General features: G+C 34.5%; 1 pseudogene across 1 annotated transcript in view; it reads left to right on the top strand.

The window, feature by feature from the left end:
* LOC143229603 (uncharacterized protein CG43867-like) overlaps window positions 1–27,887 on the top strand; it is a 219,381-nt pseudogene that overhangs the window by 55,018 nt on the left and 136,476 nt on the right. The window contains exon 3 of the transcript XR_013015956.1: window positions 27,456–27,518. The product of XR_013015956.1 is annotated as an uncharacterized protein CG43867-like (transcript). The remainder of the gene's footprint in view (window positions 1–27,455; window positions 27,519–27,887) is intronic.

The following is a 27,887-nucleotide window of genomic DNA, read 5'->3' as shown; positions in this document are numbered from 1 at the left end:
CTAAAAATAGAACAAAAGATAAGTATTCCAAAATTGTTGATATATTTCTGTTTTGGACAAATAAAAAATGTATCTCTTTATCGAATCTCAAGTAAATACGGTTGAGTTTTCTTAAAAAAAATATCCTAAAATTATGTTTTTTTGTCGCATCTTCACCTACAGTTACTAAAAATGGGCAAGGTCAACATTTTTCTTGGTGAATGTGTGGGACTTGTAGTAAAGTATCTTTATACCAAATCCCATAAAAATGATAACAATATGGTTGAATAACTGATCACACTAAAAATTATATTTTTTTCTTAGCTCTGACCTTCCTAAAAAGACTCGGATTTGGTAAATCCAACTTTTTAAAGTCAATGTACTGGGCACATAAACGTTTATATTTGTGCCAATTTTCATCATGACTGCTACAAATGTGATTGCAAAGGAGCCAAAAACGTACATTTTGGGGTTGTTTGAACTTTGACCCCATAAAATGGTTAAAAAGGTTTAAGAACAAAAAGTAAAAAAGGCATACTGCTGGCCGAGCATGGCAAGATGGTTAGGGCGCTCGTGATCTAGCGTTGTGAGTTTAATTTCCCGGCACACCAAACATGCTCGTCATTTCAGCCGTGGGGGCGTTATAATGTGACTCTCAATCCCACTATTCGTTGATAAAGGAGTAGCATAAGAGTTAGCGGGGGGTAGTAATTATGAGTTGCCTTCCCTCTAGTCTTACACTGCTAAAACACGGATGGCTAACGCAGATAGCCCTCGTGTAGCATTAAGCGAAATTCAAAACAAACGAGGCATATTGGACCAAGTTTCAACCGTGAAAGCTTCAAATCACTCCGGCGAGAAACCAAAGCACGGTGGTCGATTGGAGAGTGTTTGAAAGAAGAAAATGATGTATCTCTCTGCGGAAACATAATGACAGACGAAGACGTAAGCTTACTTTAAATGATAAGAAAAATGGATTAGAGAGAGAGATCAAAAGAAAAGAGAAAAATGACCGACTGTTGAGGCATGTGGGCTATAAAAGTAATATAAATGATCCATTTTATATATAATTCCCAGGGCAAAAAAAAAAGGAACTGTGGGAACTGGAAATGTTGTTTGACGGGTAAAATCAGTTTCTTCATTTCTTGGTTAGTGTCGAGTTCAGTCACTGCGTGACTTAAGACGTTTGTTTTTAGCTGCTTTCTTAAGTTTGCACTTCTGTCAATGAAGGCTCCGTGAATTATTATTGTATACGACCTGGATGACAGGTTGATGCTTTTAGTTCATCAAATCCTGCGTAAAATTGTTTGAATTACCAGTATAGCGTTTATAATAGCTAAATGGTGCAGTTTTTATCATAGCCTTTTTATTATCCCGTTTTGCCTGCTGTGCTTGAATGCACAATAAAGCCACTTAACTGTGTTAATGTTATAGCTCTAATATGGTAAATATTGCTGGAAGCGGTTCTGATGATAAAACATTGTATACGACTCTTGCACGTGTTAACAGTAGATAAATCTGTACAATGTCGATGAAAGAAGTTCCATAAAAAATCGATTTAACTGACGCCATGTATCGATTAGCTTCAAACTATAGGAAATAAAATCAATACTTATGGCTGTACAATATTCAAAATTCAAGATATACTAGTGCTAATATTTTAGATAAAGGAGCATACACACACACACACACACACACACATTTATAGTTTTATAGTGAGAAACCTTTAAAAGATAACAGTTGCGCTGATTAAAATATTTAAAGGATAGAATGTGTTTGTTTGAATTTCGCGTAAAGTTACACGAGGGCTATCTGCGCTAGCCGTCCATAATTTTATAGTGTAAGACTAGAGGGAAAGCAGCTAGACATCACCACCAACTCTTGGGCTACTCTTTTACCAACGAATAGTGGGATTGAGTGTCACATTATAACACCCCCACGGCTGAAAGGGCGAGCGTGTTTGGTGCGACGGGGATTCGAACCCGCGACTTTCAGATTACGAGTCGAACGTCTTAACACACCTGGCAATGTCGGGGCTGTTTAGTTGTGAAAAGATAATTTCTTATAATACAGCAAGAAGTAAAAGAAAATGAAGACGTATTATTAAGAACACTTGTTGCCATTACATATTCCTAATATCCATTATCTGTGTCCATAGTATAAAAACATGTAGATGTATAGGTCAAAAAGTAATAAAATTAGTATAATAAAAGTGTAACTTGACCTCTTGTTGACATTAACGTAATAATAATAATAAACTGATCCTCCTCTCGGACCAGTACGTCTGTAAAGTGGGCCTTCAGTTGTATGAAGACATCTAATAAATAATCTAGCGTACTATTTGACGAACAGATACTGATCATGAATAATAACATTATTACAAAGTTATAGTCAAACCAAAATGATAAAATTGAAGTATCCTTCTAGAATAAGGTGTAAATATACTGTAACATGATATACACGACAACCATGAATGTTTTATGTTATTGTTAACATATATAAGTTATGTGTTAAGGTTACCGAATGATTATTCTGACGCAATGTGAAGATATATTCATGCCTTCTACTTACACTCAAAATAATGCTCGCAATAACAAAGAAAGACGCGGGAACAAGTGATAAATACATGATAACAAATGTTATTTACAATGTAACTTGTAGAATATATCTTTAAAAATAGTACACTGGAAAATATCTCGTGCGGTTCACGATAGAGTTTTTGAAAATGTAGGAGTTTTAAAGGTATCAGCATTATAGTAGATCAGTCCTAACATGTACAAGTCTTTTTCTATAGCTCGTGATTTTTCTTGGCTATAACCACAAAGAGGCGTAATTTATTTTGAAATTCAAACAAATTAATCGTAACGCACGATGAACATTGCGATTGTAGTATCATACACTTTCCCTCAAGTTTACTTTTTAATTCAATCTTTTGTCTTTTAAATTTACTTTAAATTCGTTTATTTTATGTTTCTTAGCTGTTTTTATATCTGTATTGAAAATATTTTCACTATAATTTTGTGTAACAAACTGAAATTCCTGTCAAAATCTGTTTTTTTTTATTCTGTGAGTGTAGCGGTGTAAATAGATGGTCGCTGCTGAAGCTGTAGAAACAAAACATTGAATTGAATGGATATGATCCTGTTCTGGAGTTTATGGTCGATTTTTAGTTATAAAATATAACTTGAGCGACGGGAGTTTTCAGTGTTCATGTAGCCTTCTAAATTAGAAGTTAACACTACTGTTAGACTAAAATGGATTTAAAAAATAACAATCCAACGATGCAGACTTTAAGCTTCTACGATTAGTGCTAATCTACAGGTGATAACTTACCATGTTAATACAACTCTTTGATCATATGCTGCTACAATTAAAGTTAGCACTCTTGTTAGACTAAGTTTAATTCGTTCGTGTCTCTTTTCTGCAAATATAATTTTGTTGCTTATCAAAAGTGATGACCTGAAAAGCTTCTCTCGGTTATCAATGAATTTTCTTTAATTTAAAATAGGGGATTTCCCTCAACAGTCAGGTGGACTGTTTGAGAAAAACGAACTCACGTTTTCCTACTTGTTTCATATATACTACTTTTTTGTTTTTTTTAATGTAACGTTTCTTGAGCTTTTAGGTTTTGGTTTGTTTTGAATTTTCCACAAAGCTACACGAGGTCTATCTGCGCTAGCCGTCCCTAATTTAGCAGTGTAAGACTAGAGGGAAGGCAGATAGTTACACCAGCCACCGACAATGCTTGGACTACTCTTTTACTAACGAATAGTGGGATTGGTTGTCACTATATAACGCCCCCACAGCTGAAAAAGCGAGCATGTTTGGTGTAACGGGGATTCGATCCCGGCACCCTAGGATTACGAGTCGAGTACTTTATAATATTTATAATATTACTATATACGTTCTATGGTCTATTCTTTATCTTTAATAGGACAGCAGTAATTCTACAGACTTACAATTTTAAAATCTGGGGATTGATTTCTAGCGGTGGAGACAGAAAAAAATAGTGTGGGTTTGTTCTGAAACAGTTTATTTTTTCACTTAAGTTTTATGAACATCCAGTCTTAACGTCATTGTTTGTGTTTCCCATGAATATTTACATACCTTAATCTGGACCATAATATTGTCTGTCTTCTCTTTCTCTCGAATATTTGATCTATCCAGTTTCTTTCTTTACCTTTTAATAATGTATGAATAAGTAGACTGTTCTATTACATCCAAGTTATTTTTGCTATTTTGTTCTATCTTTATCCGTATTATTTCCTCTATGTTTTTGTGGTATCTGTTACATATACTTGCTATTTTAAACTATTTGTATTAGTTTTGGATCATTGCAATACTTTCAAATACTAATTCAGGTTCTATTTTTGTTCTCCCTGTTGTTTTCAGTTTTTATTATTCTGTATATTAAACGGCAAAACAAAAAGAGCAAGAAATGTACCTAGAATATTCTTTTAATTGAAAATAATTCACTTAAGATGTAAAACATAGTTTGTGAAATATACCACAGTTTAGTGTACGAGATACATAAGTACAACATGTACATAACTTTAGATAAAAAATGGATTATCATTTCCACCGATAATCCCTTTAATATAGCGTAAGTCTGAGAGATTATGACGCAATTTCTTTAGCTGTGTATTCTCACGAATGAAGTTTTGTTGTTGTTTTCTTATTGCAAAGCTGCACAACAGGTTTACTTACTCTGTTCATTGCAGGGAACCGGATTCCGGATTTTAGGGTTGTAAGTCTGTAAACTTACTGCTTACCCATCGGAAAGGGGGACTATAAATGGAATAATAAAATATAAGTGGTATTGTATAATATGATTAAGCTGAAACATTTCATTCACAAAAACTAAACTGGGGCTTAATCGTGTGGAATTGAGGTTTTGAAGAACGAATCTAAGAGCAGAGGAACAGAAAGAAATTCCTGATGCACCGTTTGATAACACTGGTGTTATTTTATGTTTGAGGCACCCGTCTATTAAGACTATCTATAAATCTTTATTACGGCAGTGACAAATGTATCTTATTATGTAGCTGACAAGCTAGGTAAATCTGAGAATATATTGTTCTCAAAAATGTAATTATATTATTTCGTGCCTTTTATTTTTCGGGTCTGTATTTACCAAGAATATTGGGACAATAACCACTTTCAAAATTAACAAGACGCTCTTCTGTACGTGCAAATTTTGAAATGCGTTACGCAAATGACAAGAACTCTACATCTGTTTTCAAGTCCACTACCCGTGAGTTCAAGGCTTTGTGTACGTGGAGGTTCGTACAATTGAATTTTGTATAAGGATTGTTGCCTCTAACAACTGTGTGTGAATGCAAGGAAATTAGCTCTGATAATGGTTCGCGTCGAAATTACTGTTGGAAACAATGATTAATTAATGCATAAGGTTATTAATTTTGCTGTTCATTGTTTATTTTTGTTCGAAGGATCTGTATTTAACAATAGCTGGAGAATACTCTAGATAGAACTATGTCTATTCAGTTATTAAGTGCTTTGGAGTACGGGATCCGTTAAAGTCTTACCGTGCTATAAAATATTTTTAAAAAACTGTGCTGCATGACTTACTAGAACCCTATAGGGAACGACTATTCTTCTATTAGCATGATAATATACCATATTATAATCACAAGTCCTGGTCAGCAGTGAATTAAGAAAAAAAACCACAAAACATCCGTCTTGTACTAATCAAAAATGAACTACATGACTAGAGGGCGTTTTGTAATCTCTCTAGAAGCATTGTTTCAACGTGGGTGATATTTGCCCAGTTGTGTGAATAATATTACAATTTCCAACTACTTTCGGCCATGTGAGATTTTTTTTTCACCTTACGACTTTTATTGCATGAGATGATAAATTGGGTTAGTTTAAAATATCCATAGTTTTCATACTATGGAGTGAAAATCTCACTGAGTAAATCAATGGTAATACTCAAACTTACAGTAAGAATATTTTACAATTTAACGTTCAATAGTCAAACTTGCAATAGGAATATTTTAAACTTTAGTTAACATTTCAACTTATATAATGAGAATGAATGAATAATCATCAGGATATAGTTAAGAATCGTTCATAGTTATGGAAGTTTGAGCTGCAAACTTTTCGTTATTAAGGCGGTAGCAACAGCTGAATCTTAAAGTATATTACAATACTGGTCACGAGGGAAAGTTTATCAAACTGACAGCCACGAGGAGAAGCAAGAATTGTAATTTACTGAAACGGTGGTGGAAGTTGTAGGAAAATCTTGGAGTTTTAAAACAACGTTTGAGAAAAAGTAAAATTTTGAAGTTTATTATAGTTAAGACTAACAAATCTTAGAACCTGTTAAAATGATGGTTACTGGAAGGAGAAAATTATAGAACATATAACATGTAGCAATGATTAGAAGACAAGCAATCATGAATATTGTTAAGTCGATAATCATGAGATAAGCTATTCTGAAAGTTTGTTATAGTGCTGGTTATAAGAAATGCAGAGCTTATGGGATCGATAATTTTGTGGACAATCAAGTTTTGGATTTTTTTAAAGCGAGAATCACAGAAAAATTATGGACTTTTTTATAGCGATAGTCACAGGAATGTGCATGCCTTGAACTATTAAGGCGTCTGTCACGAGAACTGGCAAGTCTTGAAATTTATTGAAGTAATAGTCGTAGGAACGGAGAAAATCTAAAATGTTTTAAAGCTAGGGTTACTGAAATTACTACCCAGAAGTATTGGCCCAGCACGGCCAGGTGGTTAAGACACTCGACTCGTAATCTGATGGTCGCGGGTTCGAATCCCTGTCACACCAAACATGCTCGCCCTTTTAGCCGTGGGAGCGTTATAATGTGACGGTCAATTCCACTATTCGTTGGTAAAAGAGTAGCCCAAGAGTTGGCAGTGGGTGGTGATGACTAGCTGCTTTCCTTCTAGTCTTACGCTGCTAAATTAGGGACGGCTAGCGCAGATAGCCCTCGCGTAGCTTTGTGCGAAATTCAAAAACAAACAAACAAAAACCCATTTGTGTTGGGCTATGGATATGACATTGTGAGTTAAAGTACGATTTTTAGGGTACATAAACATGTCTTGAGAAGAAAAACATGTGGATACATCAATACACGTGTGTGTGTTGTATTCCAAAGCCACGAGTCATGATAGAACAAGACCACGTTTGTTTCCCTTACAAAATGACTTTCTGTTGTTTATTTTACATGCAACTCAAACTGGGTTCGTTTTATTGTTACTTTAGCCGAGTGGTTCTTCTTTCCAGAGTTTGTAAATTTATTCTTATGATAAGGGGTTACACGAACGAAGCAGACTTGATGTTTTTATAGTTTAGTTTCCGTAAGTCGTTACTCGTCACATTAGGTAGTTAATGTCAAGAAATAACGTTTATTTTTCTGAAATAGAATATTGTAAAGCAGTTAATGTCAATAAATAACGTTTATTTTTCTGAAATAGAATATTGTAAAGCAAGAATGAAAGTTGTAGCAAACAAAACGTGAAGTAGCCAGGTGTGGACGTTTTCAACGGTAAAAAGAGTAGAATACCTAAACCAGTCAAGTCTGTACGTTTTAACTTAAGTATAACATTTCCAGGAATCAAAGTTTAAGGTCATAGTAAAAGAGAAAGAACATTCACAACATATTGTTAAATGTGTAACTTTTAACTAAAATCTGAAAGAGAACTTTTAAGAAGTCAACATGCTGCCGTGTTACCTGGAATCATTCGGAGTCAGGGGTAGAAATTTTCATTGAAACAGGACACTCTCAGATGTCTGTTGTTTTTGTTTTAGAGCAAAGCCACATTGTGTTATCTGCCGTGGGGAATCAAATCCCCTGATTTTAGCATTTGATGTCCGTTGACTTTGCACTATTCCACAGGGAACCTCACAGAAGTTACATTTTGATGTTTTAATCGAAATATAATACTCGAAAAGTGAAGTATACACTCTAACTGACTCAGATACCCACAGAATTTAAGTATGGATAGTTTAGCGAAATGGAAAACTAAAAGAAATCGAGTACAGACATTTTTATTGAAATAAAACACTCACATTGTGTTTGAACATTTTAGCTGAAACAGAACAGTCAAAAATCAAATTTCAACATTTTAGTCCTTGTGAAATAAACAACACCAAAGCTCTTTGGTGTTTTACTAATTTAAAACGTTTCGTTTTCTCACAGTCTTCGTTTAATATTTCACAGTTACAATTTAGTATTTAATTTAGTGTTTATGACCTGAAAAATAATGAGCACAATTAATTAAGTTTTCACTTCTTAAATATTTAATCTTCTGGAAAACACTTTAGTTTTTGTCCCACGGTAAGTAAGAGTTACGTTTACGGACTTACAACACTAAAAGTATATAGGTTTCGATTCCCTGCAGTGGACAGTTCGCAGACATCCTATTATGTAGTTATGTAGCTCTGTGTTAAACTCAGCAATCTTTTTCTTTTATTCTGTATTTCACTTGTTATGAATTACGACCTTGTTGAAACCTTAGTTTCAAGGCCAGAGTTTCCTTTCTTCAAAACGTGTATCCATCATAGATGAACTTTATATTTTTTTCGTGAACGCTTGTGTTAGATATTCACGTAAATTTACAATAAGAGTTATTTGTGCCAGCTAGAGGACATATTAGAGGAAGACGAAGTAAAGGGAAATTTTGTTAATTATTATCAAAGTTTTCGAAAAAGTATATAATATTTAAATAAAAAACTGCACGATTTTTACCTCGAAGTATTTGATAACTGGGCCGTTAATTGTTTATATTACCATTCACGAAATATTTTTAATTGTGCGGAATGGTTGTAACATAGCTTTGGGTAAATAAGAAGCTGTGAAATATTGAGGGGCATTATGGCGGAATGATATCTACGTCTTAGGATAAATTAGGGACACAGAAGGCAAGATTCAGTTGCACATTTATCGAAACGCCATTGTTTTCTGTAGACAAATTTCAAAGTTTAAAATCAAGTTGCTAACCACACTGTAGACAGTACTCTGTGAAACCCTCCTCAGTAGTCATGATGCAGGATTTAGTCCGTGTCACGATGTGAAAACTATCTCGAATGTTGTTATACAGGATTAAGAACATGCGAAAAAAATGTTTGAAATGGTAATGATGTAAGGTTAAGAATATACCACTATGTGAAAACTATCTACTGTGGTAATGATGTAAGGTAAAGAATATACCACTATGTGAAAACTATCTACTGTGGTAATGATGTAAGGTTAAGAATATACCACTATGTTAAAACTATCTACTGTGTTAATGATGTAAGGTTAAGAATATACCACTAAGTGGAAACTATCTACTTTGTTAATGACGTAAAGTTAAGAATATACCACTAAGTGGAAACTATCTACTGTGTTAATGATGTAAGGTTAAGAATATACCACTATGTTAAAACTATCTACTGTGTTAATGATGTAAGGTAAAGAATATACCACTATGTTAAAACTATCTACTGTGTTAATGATGTAAGGTAAAGAATATACCACTATGTGAAAACTATCTACTGTGTTAATGATGTAAGGTAAAGAATATACCACTATGTTAAAACTATCTACTGTGTTAATGATGTAAGGTAAAGAATATACCACTAAGTGGAAACTATCTACTTTGTTAATGACGTAAAGTTAAGAATATACCACTATGTTAAAACTATCTACTGTGTTAATGATGTAAGGTTAAGAATATACCACTAAGTGGAAACTATCTACTTTGTTAATGACGTAAAGTTAAGAATATACCACTAAGTGGAAACTATCTACTGTGTTAATGATGTAAGGTTAAGAATATACCACTATGTTAAAACTATCTACTGTGTTAATGATGTAAGGTAAAGAATATACCACTATGTGAAAACTATCTACTGTGTTAATGATGTAAGGTTAAGAATATACCACTATGTGAAAACTATTTACAGTGGTGATGAAGTAGGATTAAGAACGTATCTTCACGTGAAAAACACTGGTAATAATACATAATACATACTTTACCACCATATGGAAATTAATGGGATGATGTAAGGTTAAGGCTATACCATCACGTTGCTGGAAAAGTAATGAAGTATTGATACAAATAGTAACTGTTGTTACTCAATAGAAAATTTATCAGATTGAGCTGGATCAACTTCAAGCTGGAGTTTTAATATCGTACCTAGACTGGAACACATAGTATGGACAGAACTTTGTGTCCAGGACCAGATTAAGGATAATGATCAATTCATATAGCATTAAAACCTTGAAGTCCGTTCGTTAAACTCTGTAAATCACGATCAGGTTTAATTATTCTATAAAGAGTATGTCATAATTTTACTATCTATGATTTCTATTTCATGTATATTTGGAATTTATTTCATATGCAATCTCGTGTAATTATAAGTTGCGCGCATACGAAATTGTATTTTCGGAAAACACGTTACTAAACAATTGTTAGCCTAGTTTTAGTTGTTATTATCGTAGAACCATAATCACGATAAATGTATTTGAGCCTAGTGTAGAATTTTATCGTTAGTCGATGCAACGCTTTATAATTTATTGGGTTTCGATACCTGTGATAGGCCATCATACAACTTTGTGCTTAACAAGAAACAAACAAACGTGGATAATGTTGTGATGTCGAAAGCTAACATAATTTCGAATTTTATTAGCACATATATTATGGGCCTGGCATGAACAGGTGGTTAAGGCACTCGTTTAGTAATCCGAGGGTCGTGGGTTCGAATCCCCGTCACACTAAACATGATCGCCTTTGCAGCCGTGGGAGCATTATAATGTGATTGTCAGTCCCACTATTCATTGGTAAAAGAGTAGGCCAAGAGTTGGCAGTGGTTGGTGATGACTAGCTGCTTTCCTTCTAGTCTTACGCTGCTAAATTAGAGACGGCTAGCGCAGATATCCCTTGTGTAGCTGTGCGCGAAATTCAAAGCAAACCATATATTACGTTGTTTACTAAAATATGAATATTCAGGTTTTTGTCAGCATTTATAGAATTGCGATTTATTATAAAGAACCAGAGTTTCAGTGTTAAAACTAACAGAGCTTGTGTTATGTACACAAGATGTTCACAAATCTCCGCCATAGCTACTTTTATATTCCACTAATTCCAAAAAGTACTCAGACATTTTAACCTTATACCTGACGTCATGCTTCACTCTTAGTTTTTTATTGTGAAAAAATCACCGATATACGTTTACTGATTAATAATTTAATGACTGTAGATTGTTCTGTGTTTGCGTGACCATTTTTTAAAATGAAATACTGTCATATCTCCTGTTGTCTGGGGACCCTAAATGGAGTTAGACAAATTCGAAATATTCTGAGCATGAGGTTCCGTTTCTTTCTCATTTAATTGTTGTTAATTGGCTCAACATATTTAATAAATCTGGTTTTTTGGCCAGCAGTAAACACAGTGGAATACCTTCTGTAGCAACGAATGAAGATCTTTCGGATATAGTGGCAGATTGTCTTCTTGATAAGTCCAGGGAGCTTGACATCCCAAGTTACATGAATAGCAAGAATAGATCAAAGGGTTGTGCTCCATATTGCGATGAAACTTCCATCCTCTAAAGCTGTAGATATATTTAAACTGAGAGAAAGTTACATAAAGCGATTGGTGAAATTTTGTGAATAGTTCATGATGCAAAAAAGCTGAAAAACAACCCTCCCAAAAGGTATTTTGGACAGATTTGTGTGTTTGTTTGTTTTAAATTTCGCGCATAGCTACACTAGGGTTATGTACTCTAGCCGTCTCTGATTTAGCAGTCAAAGTCTAGAATAAAGGCAGCTAGTCATCACTATCCATCGCCAACTTTTGGACACTCTTTTACCAACGAATAGTGGGATTGACCGTCACTATATAACGCCCCCACGGCTGAAGTGGCGATCATGTTTGGTGGGACGGGGATTCTAATCCTCGACCCTCAAATTGCGAATCAAGTGCCCTAACCACCTGGCCATTCTGCGCCATTTCTGGGCAGTAAATGCAAAGTTTGACGTGAATGGTGGAATGTAGCACTGCAGTTGTGGATACTGGCCGCAAAAAAAACAAAACAGATTGTGTCGTAAAAATGAAAGACTATGAGGCAGGAGGATTGGTGGCTTGTTGTGGTCTGACAGAATGTCGTTTTGTTGGTCCATTCTTATCGACGTAACGTTGAGAAGAGAAACTTACTTCTGCAGTAACATTTCGGTCTGTTGGTTGGGGATTTTATGGACATAACGGGGTAAAAGTGGTTTCGATAAGACTTTACATTGCCTCTGTATACAGTGTTATTAATGCTACATTTTCCGAAAGATGGATAGAGCCTTGAATTCAAGTGTCGTGGACAGCACTCTTTTCTAATTTTACACCATTAGATTTCTTCTCTTAAGGACCTGCCTAATATTTAATGTTTATCACGCGTTCAAATAATGTGAAAGTTTTGAAGAACAGAATTACAGTAATTTACACAACTGTAATGTTGTAAATAATCAGGAAATTGAGACTACAACTTGATGCAGTACCATTGTGTCGTGATATCAGTAGTGCTAATATCAGTAGAAATTGTAGCTTCATCCCGTACTTTGGAAGGTGTGCAAAAGTTGCTGCATATTATCGTGACGAAATGAACTATTCAACTGAAGTCATACGTTATGTTTTTAATAAAACTTTAGAATGACTCTTGAAGAGTGATTTTTAATTACAATGTTGTTACAATCATTTTGCTTCTGGTGGATGAAAACTGGATTTTTAAATTCTACTGTTTCTGAATTGGTTTTCTGATTTTCTTTATTTCAAGATACTGTCCTGGTGAAACGCTTTTCAATGACTGCCAACGAAATTACTGTTTATAAATATTTGACCGAAGCGTTTTCTGAAAGAGTCTGAAAAAGCGTTTTGTTTTTTGCGCTATACATTCTAACAAATTTTATATTTTGAAACGGTCTAATGTAATTTTAGTTAAGGTGTCAGCAGTAAAAACAAAATATTTAATTTAGGAATTCTCTGTTGTTGTTGTTTTTCATATCTTCCATATTTTTTCAGATTTAGATTTCGGATATCTTGTAATTGAAAACTTTATTAATAAAGAAAGGATTGTCTAAATCTAGTGTTTTCATTTATTTATTCATAATTACTAAGAAGCTTTGAACTGTTATGGGCTTGTTTTTAACACAATATTGTTATCTTGTTCAGTTTGTTTTGACCAGTAACATGAGGATTACAGAAATATACTTATTGTTCGAAGACTTTTATTGCAATAAATTTTAGACGACTGAAGACGTTGATTGTTTGAGACTAGTATAAAGGTAGAATATCAAAGACGTTGATTGTTTGAGACTAGTATAAAGGTAGACTACCAAAGACGTTGATTGTTTGAGACTAGTATAAAGGTAGACTACCAAAGACGTAGATTGCTTGAGACTAGTGTAAAGGTAGACTACCAAAGACGTTGCTTGCTTGAGACTAGTATAAAGGTAGACTACCAAAGACGTTGATTGCTTGAGACTAGTATAAAGGTAGACTACCAAATACGTTGATTGTTTGAGACTAGTATAAAGGTAGACTATCAAAGACGTTGATTGTTTGAGACTAGTATAAAGGTAGACTGTCAAAGACGTTGATTGTTTGAGACTAGTATAAAGGTAGACTATCAAAGACGTTGATTGCTTGAGACTAGTATAAAGGTACGCTATCAAAGACGTTGATTGCCGTTTGTTAACCTGAAGATGATCTAGGAAGGCTGAAACGTTGTTCTCTGTTTATCAATAAAACTGTTAACACCCATACCAGCCGTTATGAGATACATTCTTCATGCATTATTCATTTGAAATAACGGAGATCGGAAGTACCACTATGGTGATTTCTGGCAGATGAGGACAGAACTACCTCGTGACAGTTAATCTAATGTTTCAACGATATCGTTAGCCACATGTGTGTTATTGATTGCTAACTGTGTTCCTGTTTTTTTTAGCCGTGGGATAACAGCTCATACAATGGCTTTGATTTTTTCAAGCATACACTTTTAACTCATAGTTCCATCATTTCTTGTCCGATTTCAGATTTGATTACAATGTTGGATAAAGTAGGTCAAATCTTCTCGAATGATGTGTTTAGCCACGAGCAAGGTCTCAAAGATGAATATAATTTACTCTTGCCTTAAAGAATTTCAACGTGAGGGTAGGTTGGTATAGGTATTGATGAATAATTAAAAATCAAATCAGGTATACACACGCCTACGATTGGCGTGCAAGAATATATCTAACCAAAAGGGTGGAGAGAAGGTCTCATATTATAGATTAACTTATTCTAATCCTTTCTAAAAGAATTTCGTAAATGCCGCTGCAACTGAGGGTTTCCTCTTGTTATATTGAAGATTTGTACCTATATGTTCGACGTAGAACAGCTGACGTGCGGCCATCAATTAAAGTGTGAGTTTGTAGAAGTTATGTTTTCCTATATGATCGTCACGCGGTGGAACAGCGCATGTCTGCGGAATTCAGCCATAGAAATTGGGTTTTGATTGTTTTTGTTTTTAATTTCGCACAAAGCTACTCGACGGCTATCTGTGCTAGCTGTCCCTAATTTTGCAGTGTAAGACTAGAGGGAAGACAGCTAGTCATCACCACCCACCGCCAACTATTGGGCTACTCTTTTACCAACGAATAGTGGGATTGATCGTAACGTTATAACGCTCCCATGGCTAAAAGGGCAAGCGTGTTTGGTGCGACGGGGATTCGAACCTGCGACCCTCAGATTACGAGTCGAATGCTTTAACCCACCTGGCCATGCCAGGCCCAAGGTTTTGATACCCTTGGTGGGTAGAGCAAAGATAACCGTTTATATTACTTTCTGCATAACCACGAAGAACTAACAACCAAACTATACCATCCTTTTAATGGTTTGTCATGGTTTACGTGTTTGTTTGTTTTTTAATTTTGGAACCAAACTGACAATCCCAAAATATTTGTTGCAAACTAACAAATTGGTATTAAAAAGAACTTAATGTTTAGTCCTCTGTCTAATGTTGGCGATGTGCCAAATATTAAGGCTACTGTTCTAATTTTATTATGTGTTGGGAAATTTCAAGCATTAATCTTGACTAATTACAAAAATGAAACAAATAAAAGCGTGGACTTATAAAAAGAGTCCATAAAAAGAACTTTGTTTTCATGACAGTTTAAAGTTTTATCTGACAAATCAAACGTTATATTCAAAACATAACAAAATATATTTGATAGCTTATTATTATAGGAAAATTAATTCACAGCACTTGTTAACATATATTTCGTATACATATTATTTTGCGACGTAAATTCTTGCATTCCGTAAACTTTCTCGTTTATTGTAACAAACAAATACTGAGCTTCTACAGGAAACTTTTTAAAGATAATTTGTCAAATTACCGTCATCAAATTACCCTCTATATACTTTAACAGCAATTTGTATTGTTCGCAAATATATACTTTTACTATTTGCTTTACTTGTATACATTTGTGTCACACTACTTACAGTTTACATGTAATGAATGCAAGATTTTTTTGAAGCATAAGAAAGACAATAAATGAAAGAAGTCATAAGAGGTCTTCTAAAGGTTTGTTTAGCTATTTAATACAGTACCATATATTTGAAAATTAAGTGTGACCCGAAGAACGAACACAAATGGTTTCGACAACCAAACTACAGTGGAACCCCTCTAAAGCAGCCACCTTCGGGACTGAAACAAACTGGCCTGATTAGAGGGGTTACATTGTACATAATTAGGGATTATGTAAACAAAAAAGGGTCTGTGATTGAATGACCGCTTTCAAGGAGTGACTGAATCTGAGGCGTGGCCGCTTAGAGGGGTTCCACTGTATTATATGTTTTAATGAACATTGTACGTACGTTTTTTTATAGCAAAGCCACATCGGACTATCTGCTGAGCCCACCGAGGGGAATCGAACCACTAATTTTAGCATCATAAATCCGTAGACTTACCGCTGTACTAGTGGGGGCTGCTTTAATGAACAGAATAGAGTAATCGTTATTTTTCTCGTGCCAACTATCTGGTATCACTCATGTTATATTTCCATTTGTACGTTATTTTCTCAATATTCCAACGGTAACTTACTATTTTCTTCAAGAACTTATTAATAGTAATATCGATTCTGTGGATTCTTCGTATTATAATGTATTTCCTTTCGTGATTGTTTCCCTTCTGACTCAGCGGTAACTTTGAGGGGACCCGGCATGGCCAGGTGGGTTAAGGCGTTCGAATCGTAATCTGAGGGTCGCGGATTCGAATTCCCGTCGCACCAAACATGCTCGCCCTCCCAGCCGTGGGGGCGTTATAATGTGACGGTCAATCCCCTATTCGTTGGTAAAAGAGTAACCCAAGAGTTGGCGGTGGGTGGTGATGACTAGCTGTCTTCCCTCTAGTCTTACACTGCAAAATTAGGGACGGCTAATGCAGATAGCTCTCGTGTAGCTTTGCGCGAAATTCAAGAAACAAACAAACTTTGAGGGCTTATAACGCAATAAATATTTTTTAGATCTGTGGTTTACAGAGCATAGATAAATTGATTGTGTAGCTTTGTACGTAACAACAAAGAGAAAATCTGTTTTAGAAATCATTCACTATATAATGTTTACTGATATTCTGTGAATGATAAAAATACCTTTTCTTAAAATAAAATATTCATGCTATAATATTTGCTCAATATATGAAAAGTAATATAGCTTTTCTTAATATTAATATTGTTATACCTTTGGTTCTGTCTTCTAATAACGATAAAGTCCTTCAGGTGAGGGTCTGGCGTGATCTACTGGTCAGGGCGCTCTGATTGCCATCTGCAGGTTACGGGTTTGAATCCCATATCACCAAACATGCTCGTCTTTTTAGCTGCGCACGTCATAATGTGTCATTAGTCAAGGAGTATCTCAAGAGCTTGCAGCAGATTTCTTCGAAATTCAAAACAGGCGTATAAACAAACCTGTCAGACATAAAACGAAGAAAATATAACATACGAAACAATAAAAACACTAGAAATATGACAACAATTGAACAAAAACTAATACATTGGATACATTACCTAAAAAAATGACTCCGCTACTACCAACAAAGAAAGCCAACAAAAGACTCCACTACCACCAACATAGAAAGCCAATAACAGACTCCACTGTTACCATCAGAGAAAGCCAATAAAAGACTCCACTTCTACCAACACAGAAAGCCAATATTCGTTGTGGTTTGATTGATGTTAGTTATAATTTTCTGTGGTATTAAATGTTGTAGGTATTTTTTGACAAGACTAATAATCATTGTTGTAATGTTCGTGTTGTTATTTGGTTTACTGAATATTTAATGGAAGTCGGTGTTTATATTCGTAATTCCTTTTGCTATTTCTCTGTTACCTTCGTTATTGGTGTTGTAAACTTGCCTGTTTGTTTGTTACTGGTGTTCTTCTCTGGATTGTGTTTGTAGTTTTTTGCTGCGTTACCTCCAAGTATGTTCTTGTGTTTGGTAATAGTGGTGTCTTTTATTGGCTTTATGTGTTGATAGTAGTGGAGTCTTTTGTTGGCTTTCTCTGTTGGTTATAGTGGAGTCCTTTATTGGCTTTATGTGTTGATAGTAGTAGAGTCTTTTGTTGGCTTTCTGTGTTGATAGTAGTGGAGTCCTTTATTGGTTTCTGTGTTGGCAATAGTGGAGTTTTTATTGGCTTTCTGTTGTTAGAATGTTTAATTTTAAAAGAGTTTTATGTGATAAAATGCTGCTTACATTAGAAAACATGGTATCTGTGCTATGTGTTTTATAATTATAGATTAATTTGTGTCTCAAGGAGCAAAACATAATCATCACCTTAGTAATCTAACACTTTTCTAAGTTTTATTTATGAAACTACACACTTAGAAGGATATTATTTCATTTTCAGTTATATCTGATTCGGTTTATCTGTAAAAATGATTTGTAGAATAATAGACTTTCTTTGTTTTTAATTATGTGATAACCAGTCACAGTCTTTACGTGATTTCTGATCGTCATGATTAACTAATTCAAAATATTTAGAAGTACACTGACAAAATACTCCTTCACTAATGCAACTAGTAAGCTGGCGTCTGGGTGTATACTTCCCAATAAGTACTTACCTCAGTACTTATTTCTTTCATTCTAAGTAGTTGTAGATTTGTCTATTCAGAGTAAATCACAAAGTCAGAGACCATGTTTTGCGTTTCTTTCTCGCAAAATCGCTCTCCGCACTTTGGTGCAATGGAATCGTTACAAAAAGTGATGGTCAAAATCTCACTATTCGATTCGAGTAGCCCAATAGTTTACGGTGGGTAGCAATGAATAACTGCCTCCATTGTAGACCACTAGTTTAAAAATTGAGAAAACATAGCTCAAATAGGCATTCTTTAGAACCGCATTAATACGTGAAACAAACAAAAAGCTGGTATCTACAAGCAAAATCGTATGGTATGGTTGTATGGGGCTTATCAGGAAAATCGATATCAAGTTATGTTTCGATATTGCTGAAGCCAAAATTTTGCGTTCTACAAGATATACAAAATATGTTTGATGGAAATGTTTACGTAAGCAAACTAGATAAAGTCGTACTTTTGTTGTTGTTCTTTTTTACATTTTTCTCTCTTCTACTGAAATAGAAAGTTAGCTTTCAGTTCAATAAGTTTGAACTCATGGATCATGTCGAAATTGTAACTGTGTTAATGACAATGTGAGATGGCTAGAGTACTTTGTTTGCAAAAGAATAAATATAATATTTAATGAAAAGGAAGTTGAATCTCCTTCACTACTTTCTCAACAGACCATTGAATATATGCTGATGTTCCGAAAATGGTTTGTTTGTTTGTTTGTTTTTGAATTTCGCGCAAAACTACTCAAGGGAAGGCAGCTAGTAATCACTACCCACCGCCAACTCTTGGTCTACTTGTTAAAAAACAACGAATAATGGGTTTGACCGTCACATATAACGCCCCCCCCCAGCTGTAAGAACGAGCATGTTTGGTGTGACAGGGATTTGAACCCGCGACCCTCAGATTACGAGTCGAACGCCTTAACCCACCTGGCCATGCCGGACTCTTCGAAAATGGAAGTTGTAGAATGGGTGTCTCTAAATATGCACATGCATAAAATGTTTGAAAATTCAGTGTTATAAAAATGTGGGGTGTAACAGAAATAATGACTTTTTAAAGACTTGCCAATTTGATTTTTTATAAGTTATAAAGCTTCCAAATTGTCCATAGTCACGTTTAGCATATTGGATAGCATTCCAAACTGTAAATCGCAACGTCTATGGTTTGTTTTTGGTTGACGTGAAATTTCACGCCGCAGTATGGGGAACTTGATGCGTGATATTAAATCTCACCACTCAACTAAATTTACCAAAGAAGTGGCAGCTAGTGCTTGTATGTAGCTATTTCCAAAAGTCGTGACAGTTATTATAGACGGCCTTGCTGCATTTAGGGAGAATTTCGGGAAGTACGAATAATTGAAAGCCACAAAAGATGGTATTCGACTTTTTCTTGAATTTGATATTTTAAGATAATGGCGTATGGATCATAGTATTATTTTGAATTTCCCGCAACTCAACTCCAGGGTTATCCGCGCTAGCCATTTTTCCATGGCTGAACAGGTTTGTTTATTTGTTTGCTTTTTGAGTTTCGCGCAAAGCTACTCGAGGGCTACCTGCGCTACCTAATTTAGCAGTGTAAGACTAGAAGGAAGGCAGCTGGTCATTACCACCCACCGCCAACCCTTGGACTACTATTTTAACAACGAATAGTGGGATTGACCGTCACATTATAACGCCCCCACGGCTGAAAGGGCAAGTTTATTTGGTATGACAAGGACTCGAACCCGCAACCCTCAGATAACGAGTCGAGTGCCTTAACCACATGGTCATGCAGGGCCCCATGGCTGAAAGCACGAGCATGTTAAGTAATATGAATTCGACCTCTAACCCGCAGATTGCGAGTTTAACATTCTAAGCACTAGGTTAATATCAATCATATTATCAATCAGTCATATGCACTTCTAGTAGCTTCTTTTCCTTGAATGTTTATCTATCCAATCGAATGTTAAATATATCAGTAATGCGATGAAGTGATGAAATATTTTACTTGATACCTTGCCTTTAACGTACAATTACAAATACTGTTGTACTGATATCAGTAGTTCTTTGTGCTTGTTTGCTCTGAAACACCACGAGTATTGAAGCCCGTTTTTTAACGTTAGAAATATTTAGAGTTAGTGCTAAGCCACTGGTTCTAGTTTATAAAAATGTGAAACTTACTAATGTGCTGCCATCTGTTCCTCGTGTTTGAAAATATTTTATTGAATAAAATGTGAATCATTTAATCTTTCTCTTTATATATATGTACACACATATATAACTAATATTTTATATATCAAACTCGATAACGATATTGTGTTTTAACAAAATTAAATTTTGAGACATTTTTTAACATTGTCAATAGATTTTAAGACAAACCTGTTGATGATCGATTGATTTTTAGAAAAATCGTGAAACGGACTGTTTGGATTGCCATATACTATAAGAAGCCGTACACCATCTTTTAAAACTTTTTTACCTGCCACCTTTGTTGGTAAACAGCAAAAGCAAAAAATATTGGTTGGTTGAATTGTCGTATTTTATTAACAGATGGCGATACTATAGCAGGAAATACTAGGATTTTATTTGTTTTTTTAATAATCGCCACAGTTATCACTTTACTCTTTCAACTTAAAATGTAGCCAAACACATATAACTATAACATAGCATATATGTAGCTTATGGATATTAGTTCTCATGATGGAAAGACAGCACTTCGGTGATAAATTGCATTTCCAAACTAGAAAGCAATTAAAACAGAAAATGGCATAAAACCAATGTTGACATCCAGTCTACAAAGTTGTAAAGGACTTCCTGTAGCAGAATGGTAATGATCATAATCCGCCAGAAAGACTAGCAGGTAAGTACAAGAATCACCGTCAGTCATCTGAAGTTGGTCTTTCCAGTCCTGGTTCCGGATTATGTGTCATTATGTAGCTTGAGAGTTGGCGGTGGGTGGTGATGACTAGCTGCTTTTCCTCTAGACTTTGACTGCTAGTCAGACCTCGTATAGCTTTGCACAAAATTAAAAAAAAACCAACAAAAACAACTAATCTAAACAACGGAGAATGGTGCTAATGGTATATCCACGAAATTTGATCCTTCACGTAAAATTTCAAAATCACCTCATCCATTCAAACATCACTAAATACTAATCAGGACAATAATTCATTATCTTTAAAATATTCACCATGTTAGTCTTTATTGATGTTACGTTTAAGGGTTAAACGTAGTTCTCAATCATTGTATCTACTTTCGCAAAGTTTTTTCATTATTTTCATCTTTAAATTTCTAATGTAGTTCTTGATTCATTTTAATTTTAAAAGAAATCTCTTCGTATTGACAATGGCAGTAGACATAAATGGAAACATAACATCGGTAGAGTTTGAAAATGTAATACAGTAAACCCTGTCTAAGGCAGAATCGCACGGGACTGAGTAAAATTTTCGGCTTAAACAGTGAACGTGCACTTCCTTAATTATATATAATTTTTGAGCGGAACGTTGTACTTGTTTGACTCAAGGGAAGTAAGACGTTTGTGAATAAAGTTATTATACTGTTTATGCTATATTTATTAGAATAAGAACAAAAATAGACATTCAAAATATACATAAGTTCACAAAATCGTAAATGTATTTGAAGAAAGTGTTCAATTTCAACTGTTTCGTTTTTTTAATGGACTTTCTCATGCGGTTAAAAGAGAACGCCAATTCTACGGCTTTTTCATGAAGTTCATTTTCCACCTTCATTTTTCCATACAATTTGATAGCGTTAATATAACGTAACACTAGCGGTGAAGTAGGAATTTCTATTTCCTTACTATCTTTTACATTTTTTTCATCTTCTGAATCTCTCACACTGTTACCATCTTGCGATTCTATTATAGATTTTAAATCAATTTCATCAGTGTCTTTTAAAACATTCACAAAACTTTCCGCGCTCACAGAACCATCTGCTCCAATCTTCTTAATCAGAGTTTGAATTTTACTAGAATCGTCATAACAAACAACTTCTCTATAGTTTCCGCCATTATCAAGAATAAATTCACAGTTTCGAAAGCACTTTATTACGCATTCATATTTTACGCATTTGATTGAATGACTTAAAAATGTAATTCCTTCTAACACATCAATTTTTATGATAATCTCAGATGCTCTCTTACAATCGTTCATGTTTGCAATAATATGTTGAAGCATCAATTTTCTGTATTTCAATGTTATACACTGTATAATTCCATTATCTAGTGGCTGTAGAACTGATGTTGTACATGAAGGTAGAAAGACTAAACGAACATTTGAAAGTTGAATTTTTGGGTGACAAGTTGCATTATCTAGCTAAAGTAGAATATTCCTATTTCCTTGTTCCATTCTTTTGTTTAAATTGTTAAAAAATTCCTCGAATATAGCACTTGTCTTCCACACTTTTTTATTCGCTTTCCATTCCACAGGAAGTTGATTTTTCCTTAAATATTTGAAACAGCGCGGATTTTTACTTTTACCAATATATTACCCATGGTAAATTTTCCCTAAATTTTAAAATTAGAGAGATATGAATTTATTTTTCTGTGAGAATTATTTAAAGAGTAGAATTTTACACTTAAAAGACAAATATATTTATACAAATCATGAATCTAATTTAACTGCAAAAATAATGATGGCAGAAAAAAGAACATAATATATTTAACTAATATTTATGTAACAAAATGTCTGAATATTTATTAATATTTAAACAAATTATTAATTAAATAAGAAATTAATATTTAATCAAAAACATTTTTTCCGCCTTACTCAGGTTCTGATCCTATTTGTTGATAGATGAGGAAGGTGAAAGATAGTTTTCCGTCTGCGTTACGCAGGTACCGCCATATAGAGGACCTTTTATAAGAGAAATCTTAAGATAATGCTGCCAAATTTTGATATTTCCGGCTTGTACAGGTTTTACTGTATAATTATTCGACTGTTAATAAACAACAAATGCCTTGAATGCGTCCAAGTTAATGTGAAGTTGATCAGACAGAAGCTATAAAAACTGCAGGTGAATAGATCATTTGAGTATTGGTATAATGTGTACACATATAGATAACGAAAATAAGGAAGTTATGACATGTAATGTGTAAAAATAAGTGCATTTTCCACCTGTTTGTTTGATAACACTAATTTTAAAATATCTAGATAATAGTACATATATCAGAGATCTAGCTGGTAACCTTTCCTTACTGGTGTTTTTGTTGTTTTGAATTAAGCATATAATTTCACAGTTATCTGTGATTTACCCATCACGAGTATCGAAACCCGGTTTATGGCGTTGGAAGTCCGCAGTAATACCGCTGTGCCACTGAGTAGCTCTTACTGGTATACCAGAGATCTAGTTAGTAACTTCCTTTCTGATGTATTAAAGATCTAGCTGGTAACTCTTTCTTCTTGGTGTACCAAAGATCTAGAATAGTCACTTTAAACAACCCTTTACAAAATATATCGAATTTAATTGTAGTGTGACAATTGAAAACCATAAATCTTTACTCAGGTATAATTCAGAAACGTTTTACATAACACGTCCCATGGATTTCCTACATTCAGTTAACGTCCTTGTGAACAGAATATGAGTAGCTATAACCGTGTATTAATCCCAGCTTCCGAGAAAGATTACATTTTATAGTAGTCACACCATAGAATTGATACTCGCTTGGCCACGGTTATATGTCATTCTGTCGGTGGTGTAGTCCATAAATCATAACTAAGTAAAGGAATGGTACAAAGATTTGGAGCTCGAATCGTCCTTGGGTATGTAGCGTGAGAATGATCACTGACTTGGGTTATGTGGGAATGTGGAACACCAAAGTTGGATTTTGTCTCACTTGAAAATTAGTACATACAAAATTCTGCAGTTGTTTGTCTGGCGAAAGCGTAATTTTCTTATGGTCCAGCTATTAGATCTTTTTAAAATTATATTAAGATTGGCCAAAATAATACTTCACCATCTTTATTTTTATGTTTTTTGTGTTGTTTTTTTTTTGTTGTTTTTTTTACAAAAACGTCCGAGTTTTAGCTTTGCGATCTTTGTTAATTCTATTTTTTGTCAATAAAGTTATAATACTGACAGCACTTGCGTGTTAGATCTGGTTACGTTTGAAATGTACTAACAATGCTAGAGAATTTGTAACAATGTCGATTGCAAAGCTACACGAGGGCTATTCGCGCTAGCCGTCCCTAATTTAGCAGTGTAAGACTAGAGGGAAGGCCTGACCATGCCTTGGCTACTCTTTCACCAACGAGTAGTGGGATTGACCCAAGACAATCGTAACGCATGTTTGTGTGAAATTCAATCAGTAACCACCTGACCATGCCTGGCCCAAGAGCGAACAAGCGTACAATAAGCTAACTCATTTTAGCTCATTTTTAAAATTTTTTTATTTACATTTGGTTTAAGTTTTGTTTGGGAAATTAACTGATTTTGTGTGTATTATGTATTCTTGTTCATTTTGATAGATATTTCCATTTTTATTCTAACTTTCAATCTCTACATTTAAAATACGTTATGGTTTCGTATCATTTCATTTATGTTTGCCTATACTTTTCTTTTAAAATGGAATTTTGAGTTTCTAACCCATCGACCTAAAACGAACTGTTAAATCAATCACCACATAGATTCTGATTTTTGAAAAATTAAACTAGGATATTAATGTACTGTTTCTTAAGTATATTTTAATGTCTTTTTTCTCTTTACGTTAATCTGTACCTCAACAAAGTTTTACAGAATAATGCTTATAGGTTTTATTGAATATGAAAGAAAAATATACACAAGAAACACAACGTTTCGCTTACGTTTGTTTTACAGTAAAACTGGCCACGCTTTTATGAAACAAGCTGGTTGGTAGTCTCATTGAAACGAGTTTATCTTCTAGAAACGGTTGGTTTGTAAAACCAACCATTTTTCGTGATAGTAACGGAAGAATCTACAGTGGCATAGTTTAGTAGAAACATCTATTCCTTCCAAACGATCTTTCTAACTTAAGGATTTTTATGAATTACCATAGAACATTTTGTGTCTTCTTTTCATGTTTTCTGGATTAGCACATTTTTGAAAGTGTTTATACTTTTTTGATTCTGATGAAATATGCGCACTTTTCAAGAGAGTATTGGATAAATTGGTTTCAGTGGAATAATTTGTTTATGAAGTGCGCTTTATGGTTGCTTGAGATATTATCACGGTTTTTATTAATTATTTCAAGTGCTGGTAGTAGGATAAGGTTTTGGGATCATTCATGTATTGACACTGGGATGTGCTTTTTGGAAATTTCACGTATTGCCACAACTGTTGACGTTGAGTTAACATACAGATTAATACTTATTGGGTCTGTGAAGTACTAATAACAATGTATGTATACTACTCAAAAGAAATAACGGATAAATAAAGTTATATATATCCTTGTTGTGATAAGGCTCATCTACTGATATCAAATAATGCCAGTGATATCCTGAGCTAATTTTATGCTAAAAATTACCAATAATTTGATCTGATATGTAAATTTATACTGTCAGAGTTTATATGCGCAAATGATTGTTTTATACTGCAGCCTTTGGAAACCACTAAATAATCATAAAACGTTTATTAACACAAAAGAAGTGATTGAAAGCTTGAACCACTGTATCTTATTAGGTTTCATATTTCCATGTCGAAGCAGCCAGTACTGTTCCTTGCCAAATCCAGTATGCCACCACCACCATGAACTCAACTTTTTTCCTATATGTTGGTTTTGGATTTGGTCCTGATCACTCTTCAGATGTGTATCTTTTCTGTTTTGTGAAACCAGTTTCTGACTGTTTTCGTCTGACCTGTTGTTCAGTGAAATGTTGATAAAGTTGGAAAAGTAATGACCCCTCCTCCCCGATTACGTCCAGTGCACATTGTAAAGTAACGTCGCTTTGGGATGGTTGAACAATGATTTAACACTAGAGTCTTTAGACAACTGTATTGGTGATCTCTGAAAGCAGTCACGCTGTATTGGTGATCTCTGAAAGCATCTCACGCTGTATTGGTGATCTCTGAAAGCATCTCACGCTGTATTGGTGATCTCTGAAAGCAGCTCACGCTGTATTGGTGATCTCTGAAAGCAGCTCACGCTGTATTGGTGATCTCTAAAAGCATCTCACGCTGTATTGGTGATCTCTAAAAGCAGCTCACGCTGTATTGGTGATCTCTGAAAAGCTCAGCATTGGTGATCTCAGCAGCTCACGCTGTATTGGTGATCTCTAAAAGCAGCTCACGCTATATTGGTGATCTCTAAAAGCAGCTCACGCTGTATTGGTGATCTCTAAAAGCAGCTCACGCTGTATTGGCTAGTTGTGCTTGACCTACAACAACGTTCACATTGTAGAAATGTCTATCAACCTTGGTTACCTCAGACATAAATACAAATACTTCACCCTTGATGTTCAGCGTGTTGTCTGTAAGTTACCACTATGAAGACATGATCACATGACTAATCGCTTGACACTTGTTTTGCATAAAAACAAACTCAGTGACGCCATTGACAATATGTAACAACATTAAATGCCTTGTCTTGGCAAATATATTGAAAACTCCGATCATCCCGTGTTTGTTTTGGGTTTTTAAATATCGAAGTGAAGGGGCGTTATTATGATATTTCTCTCATTGACACATTTATTGTGGATTTCAAGTACTGACTGCCTGTCATGGCCAGGTGGTTAAGACACTCGACTCGTAATCTGAGGTTCACGGGTTCGAATCCCCGTTACACCAAACATGCTCACTTTTTCAGCCGTGGGGGCATTATAACGTTACAGTCAATCCCACTATTCGACGGTAAAAGAGTAGTCCAAGGATTGTCGTTGGGTGGTGGTGACTAGCTGCCTTCCCTCTAGTCTTACATCGCTAAATGAGGGACGGCTAGCGCAGATAGCCCTCGTGTAGCTTTGCGCGAAATTCAAAACAAACCAAGTATCATAGCGTCAATACGCTATATGTACTCATTTTTATATGTGCATATTTTTGTTCAAAGATGATAGTTTGGAAATGAACTAGGATGAAAATAATATGTAAATAAGGTTTGTTTACGATTTTAAGAGTTTTTTTTTAAGGTGTTGAACTTTCACCTTCTTTTGTTTGTTTGTTGTTTAAGCAGGTATCTTAACCTAATTTTTAGCGACATAAGCTGATTAAGTCATTGGAGTTTTTTAACTGTCCTAATCAGTTTTAAAGTCTGGAAGATTTTTATAAATGAACATAAATAATGCTTTATTTAAAATTGAGTAACATGATTCGTTATGTTTACAAATTAATTAAACTAAGATTATATATTTTAAGTTATACACTACGTAACTCTGAGATTAAATAATTCAAGATTAATTTGCAGCTAGAAGAACTAGAACATCGAGTAGAAGATGCCGAAAAGAGAGCCAAATTTTCCGAAGAAAAGGTACGTGTGGAACTTTACAGTTAATATAATTGTACCATTAGTATTGTAATACACGTCAGTGTTATAACATGCCACAGTATATACTTGATGGCCACTTTTGCTGTTCTTTCAACTTTGCCGACACCGTGTCATTGTGTTGTATATATGTATATATATCAAAGGGAGTACAATAAATTATGTTATTAATTCACACTTATATAAATACATAGTTCTTTATGCTTATTGGTAGTAAGCTACTAATACTCAAATTTAGAAACAGCTCAGTGCGTTTAGTAACGTATGCTTATATTCTAAGTACCTGCTTCATAGTTAAGTCTATTTTTTACGAGGGCAGATATAAAATTTTCAAGAATGTCTTGTACCAGGATA

This window comes from Tachypleus tridentatus, chromosome 10, assembly GCF_004210375.1.
Source record: "Tachypleus tridentatus isolate NWPU-2018 chromosome 10, ASM421037v1, whole genome shotgun sequence".
Lineage (NCBI taxonomy): Eukaryota > Metazoa > Arthropoda > Merostomata > Xiphosura > Limulidae > Tachypleus > Tachypleus tridentatus.
Note: the sequence above shows the minus strand (reverse complement) of the source record. Positions and strands in the feature narration are given on the sequence as shown.